The following is a 6285-nucleotide window of genomic DNA, read 5'->3' on the forward strand; positions in this document are numbered from 1 at the left end:
GCTGTGTTGGAGGAACTAGATCCTCTACAAGGGGGTGGTTGACGTCCCCTCGCATGTCCAATGCTACGTAGATGCGTGGTCATGTCGAGGGGGCTCATTTGATCTTTGACCCGCTCCTCCGGCTGAATTGGCACTCTTCCAGCAAGTAATAGTAGGCTGATCAGGATACCGTATGGGAGATTGTCTGTGGAGACGATGCTTATCTAGTAACGGATCCTCTCAAAGATGTGCAGTGGCAAATCTATGGGATCTCCACGTGCCACTCCTATAAACAATTGTGCCCGAAGCCCACTAAATGTGGTTTTATATGCCACAGGATCCATATTTGTTTCAACAATAAGGTGCAACATGCGGAAGAAAGGTAGCAGATGGTTTTGGTTGAAGGCGTTCTTCCCTCGATCTGCGTGTGGTCTCTCCTGGTGAGGATGTAGATATCCTCATCTCGGTCATCATCACGAGCCTCAAGCCCAGTATCCTTAGCCTCTGACCGGCCTACATCTCTGGCTGATGCTAGCTCAAATGGGCTAGTGGATGATACAGAAGTGCCTACATCCTTACCTGGTGTGCCGTGTGCAGATGTAGATGTGCGAACCATACCTAGAGAGTCAGTCGTAGTCGATGTTTCAACTCCTCGATTAATCCCGAGGTGCTCGGCGATGACATCCAGGAAAATCTCAATGGAAACACCGCGTACAGTCATAGTGTGAGAGGATACGTCCTGAGGCATGTCACACATCCCCATATAGAACTCTTGAACCATTGAAGGGTATGCATTCCCCCTTAATGTGCAGATGTTTCCCCAGCCTCTATTGACGAAGACATCTTTGAAGTTCATCTGCTCCCATTTGAGTTCGTCGAACTCATTGATCAGGACCTCTCGCTCCACCATAATAGTATAAGCCCCGATACGAGCAGTGTCCTGAGTGGCTCCTTCCCTCTCTCATTTCTTGGTATGCAAAGAATGAGTCATATCTTGAAAATAGAAAAGGAAAAAAAATTATTTACATTGATACATTTTTCATGTTAATTTTAAGCTGCTCTGCATTAACGTTCGAACATAGTAACACAAATAGTCGAACGTTCAGACAAAATGTTCGGATGTGTATCCTTTACCTTCGCAAGTAAAACACATACGTGCGAATGTATAACATACACGTTCGAATGTAAGTAGTAAATAAATTTAAATGACGTACATTTGGACGATTATGTTATATGTTCGAACGTAAGGGTTTTACTTGCGAACGTAAAGGATACACATCCGAACGTTGAAGCATAAATAAATTTAAAAAATAGTACGTTTGGACGTTTTAATTAAACATTTGGATGTAAATGTTACGAAAAGTAAAGTCCAAATGTAAAAAAATATACGGTCGAACGTATAAGACATAACGGCTAGGTAATTGAAACGTCGTACATTCAAATGTCTTGGTGAAATGTTCGAACGGTATGACCAGAATGGCTGAGTCGACTCAGCCATTATTGAAATCTCGAAAATCAAGTTACAATGTTCTAAATGCCGAAATGTCAAAATATAAATGAAGTATACACTTCAAGAAACTTTTCTACCGTGACTATTTGGCCAATGGCAACCCGTGGTAGCCAGAAAATGGAATTGAAAATCTAGCCACCACTTGGCCCGTTTTAAACAAAACCGAACCCAAATCTTAAATAAAATACATGTTAGAGGTTAAAAGATGGATACCTGCCTTTTAGTTACGGTTGTGGCTGGGTTTGATGGCAGCGGCGACGGAGGAGTGGCGGCATGCAAAAGGAAATGAGTACAAAATGGTGAAAATGACGTTTCGCCGTTTGGTTTTGGGCTTATATACACGAAACGTTCGAACGTAATTCTTAGCACGTTCGAACGTTTGTCAAAGTGTTGGCTATAATATATTATATTACTAATATATGTTATATATTATAATGTATACTATAACATATAGCATACTATATCTAATATTATATTATAATATATACTATATAGTGTATTATATATATAATGTATTATATAACATATTATATATATACTGTACTACATATATAATATAGTATATATCTAATATAATATAATATATAATATATACTATATATGGGATCCATTATAAACTAATAAAAACAACATTAAAACCACAAGCTCTTATTACTAGCCTAAAAGGATATATATTTTATTATTAGAATCTAATATACAAATTTCTAGTGTACAAATTCCTAAACAGATTAATTGGAATCAAATTACTCTCCCTAATGAATGTCAATTAGAAAATATTACTCCATTACCTAAGATAGAAAATAATTCTAAAGATGATCTTGAATACATAGATAAAAAAACGGACGAAACAGTCCAAATTGCCTTTCAACCTTTTAGAAGATCTTTATCACATTATTCTTCTCCAGCACCTTTTAGTTATCATACACCCAAATGATCTGTTATTACATCAATTTCTTTAAATAAATCTCAAAATTTTGACAACAAATCCCAGAATCTAAACACACAAATTCAGAAAATTATTCCTAGAAATATTATTTATACACCAGTATATACTGTTAATCATTCGGATAAGGCATCCACCTCTTATAATCCTGAAAATGAACCTTCTTTTCCAACATGCTCACAAGTGATATAGAGATGATTCTCAAATATACACCATGAGTAAATAATAATTTAAAATTAATAAAGAATATCTTAAACAATATTATATGAAAGAAGAAAATAATCACAAAAGATTAATATTTTTTGTGACTTTTAAAAAATAGAAAGAGATTATATTCAAGAAAAATATTGTGAGTACTTAGAAGGAATACATATTAATATACCTTTCTTTACATGGTTTAAAATTTATAAATCAAATCAATTATCAACTATAAACAGGACTACTAATCAATGGATTAAGAAGAAAATAATCAAATTGTTTATGAAAAATACCCTCATTTTGAAGCCATTAAATTCAATCAAAGAAATACTCAATCCAGTACCTCTAATGGATTCCCAATACCCGTTCGATTTGGAAGTAACAAATTATGACCCTTAGATGATGTGATTCCAGAAAATTATTACTTTCTCAGTTAGTCAGCATGATAGATGAAAGTTGTCAAAAATATTATCTCTTCAGAAGAATAAGGACAAAGAACTTCATCTATATATATATAGATATTATATATATACACTATAATTTAGAATATATATAGTGTATTATATATATAATGTATTATATAGTATATTATATATATTATATATATAGTCTATTATACATAACTTATATATATATATACTATACTATATATATAATATAGTACTATATAATATCATATATCTATATATAGTGTATTATATATATATATATAAGTTATGTATATATATCACATACTATATAGCACCACCCACGTCGAACACTTATTGTTATATCACATATTATTGTTACAGGCCGGCCAGCTGTCCAACTAAAAGGCTGGTGGGATCATTACCTTTCAAATGTCGTATGTCTTTCTCAAGATTACTCACCCTGGCATCCACCTCTCATAATCCTGAAAATGAACATTTTTCTTTAACATATTCACAAGTGATTGGAAATGGTGCCCAAATATATACCTTGAGTGTCGAAGAATTTAAAAATAACAAAGAATATCTCGAATAAGATTATATGAAAGAAGAAAATAGTCACAAAAGGTTAGTATTTTTCTCAACTTTCAAATATAAAAAGAGATTATATTGAAGAGAAATATTATGAGTATCTAGAGAAAAATACATATATATAATTATTATATTAATAAATTATTATATTATAACGTTCGAACGTTAATAATATATTCTCGCTCAATTTTCTCATATATGTGATGATCTCTCCATGTTCAAATGTTTCAATTTAACATTCGAACGTGAATGGAGATATATGAGAGGAAATCGATTTACATTCGAACGTACATTTATAATACAATTATAATACGCTCGAACATGAGAAGAAAAATGGGGGAAATTTTCCACTCGATTTCAGCACCTCTGTGATGATCTGAAACGTTCGAATGTTAAAATTTTACGTATTGTGGGCGGAAAGAAAGTGAAAAAGTGAATGTTAGTTGATGAAATTTACAGTGAATTTATAAATGTTCAAACGTCAAATTTCCTAACATTCAAACATGAAAATAAAAGTGCGGGAAATTTCTCACTAGATTTCGGGCTCTGTCATAACTCAATACGTTCAAACGTGAATAACCAATGTCCGAATGTTATCTATAGAAAATTTACATGAATTTTTTTAACGTTCAAACGTCATCTAAAATTTGGGCTGGATGTTGATTAGTTGATTAGGTTGTAGACTGTGCTGTTAGTATGGTGGAGTTCGCTGTATTGTGATGTTCTGTGTAGTTAAGTGTTGGGCTTATCTGTATAGTGCGCTGTGAAGTATGGAGCGTAGTTGGGAATTATGCTATCTAGTGTTGTGGACTGTGCTGTGTGGTATGGTTGTGAAGTATGTGCTGTATGGGTGACGTGGCATGTGGATTGGGAACAGTACACGCTGAGTGTACTCTGTGTGTGGTGTAGTGTGGGATAAGGAGAGTGTGTGTAAAATATACCCTTCTAGCGTATGTGGAATGGGAACAGTACATGCTGAGTGTACTTTGTGTGTGGCGCAGTATGGGATAAGGAGAGTATATGTAAAATATACCCTCCTGGCGTATTGTGGAATGAGAAGAGTATACGTGGAGTGTACTCCGTGTGACGTAGTGTGAAAGGAGTACACGTGAAGTGTACTCCATGTGGTGGATTGATGCACTATATGGCGTGTACGCCATAGTGGTGATGTGGCATATGTGAAGGGAGCACACGTGGAGTGTACTCCATGTGGTGGAGTAATGCACCATATGGCGGGTATGCCATAGTGGTGATGTGGCGTAGAGTGTATGAATAGAGTACACGTGAAGTGTACTCCATGTGGTGGAGTGATGCACCATATGGCAGGTATGCCATACTGGTAATGGGTCGTAGCGTGTGAAAATGGAGTATACGTGGAGTGTACTCCACGAGGCAGCGACATTCCATGTGGCGTGTCGCAAAGATAAGGATGGTTGTGTGATTGATGGGCGTGGAACATGGTGAATAGTGTCAGGAACTGTAGAATAGTGTCCCGAAGTAGTTATGGCATAGCCTGTAGTCTGAGGTGAGAAGTGTCACCGTAATGGACTTATGGCTAGGAATATGCGCGAAGTAGCAGAACAAGTGTAAGAGTACACAACGGAAGCATGACTGGGCAACGTCATGAAGTGACGTGGTTACTGACAATCGTGCTTATGATGGGTGAAGAGTTAGTGTAGAAATGATGTAGCACGAACGTGATGAGATGTCACGATGTAATAGGAGTACGTGAGGAACCGTACTCGTGATGAGTTAAGGGTTGATGTAAGAATGACGTAGCGGGATGTCAGGTGACGTGACAAAGTCATAGTGTAGCTTGGGTGTAGTCTCGAGCTATATGATGTGACATAAGATGTGGTGAATAGAGTCTTCTCGTGTTAAGTGTTGGGGTGAACTATCAAAAGGGATGGGTAGCATGAAGAGTCATGCTAGCCGGGTTAAAAGAAGGTTGGTATCGGAGTATGACCCTTGTCCCTGCGAGCAGGTGATCAACATGTTATATGTTGATCTTAGGTGATAAAGGGGTAAGGTACATGTGTAATCTGGTTAGACACATGTGCGGACGGATTCACCATATGTATTGGGTAATCTGTCCTGAGCACAGTTACACAGTGCTTAAGCCTTAGAGTTGGCTTAGAGCCATGTCGCTTGTATGGATGAGAATGAGGATTTAGTGTGGGCTAAGGTGCATGAAGGTAGTGACGGGTGTATTGTTAGGATTGGGATGCGTGATTCTATCGGTCGGAATCATGCGTCGGATGTGGTTAATAAGAAGAGTAAGACGAATGTCTTAATGTCTTAATCCTAAGGTGAACAATGGGTTCATTTTAGTGGATGAGCACTCGAGGCAAGACTTTGAGTTGGAAGATGTGGTGACCGTAAGTGGTCCCCCAAGGGTTTAACATAGTAAAGGGCACGTAAGAGCATGGGATAGAAGGAGAGTGTTCCAAGTGATGTGTACTTCTATTTCTAGTTTAAGTTGCTTATGCATCAGATAGAGAATGACTTTAAAGTTATGTGTATGCATGTAGGTTGCCATCTGACACGCACATGAATGGATTACATGATATGCAAGTAGCATAGAGTCTAGGTAAGTGTTACGTTCATACTCTTCTAGAGTCTTTCTAAAATATAAGAAAATGAAAACGAAACGCTTT

The sequence above is a fragment of the Juglans microcarpa x Juglans regia genome, chromosome 3D, assembly GCF_004785595.1.
Source record: "Juglans microcarpa x Juglans regia isolate MS1-56 chromosome 3D, Jm3101_v1.0, whole genome shotgun sequence".
Lineage (NCBI taxonomy): Eukaryota > Viridiplantae > Streptophyta > Magnoliopsida > Fagales > Juglandaceae > Juglans > Juglans microcarpa x Juglans regia.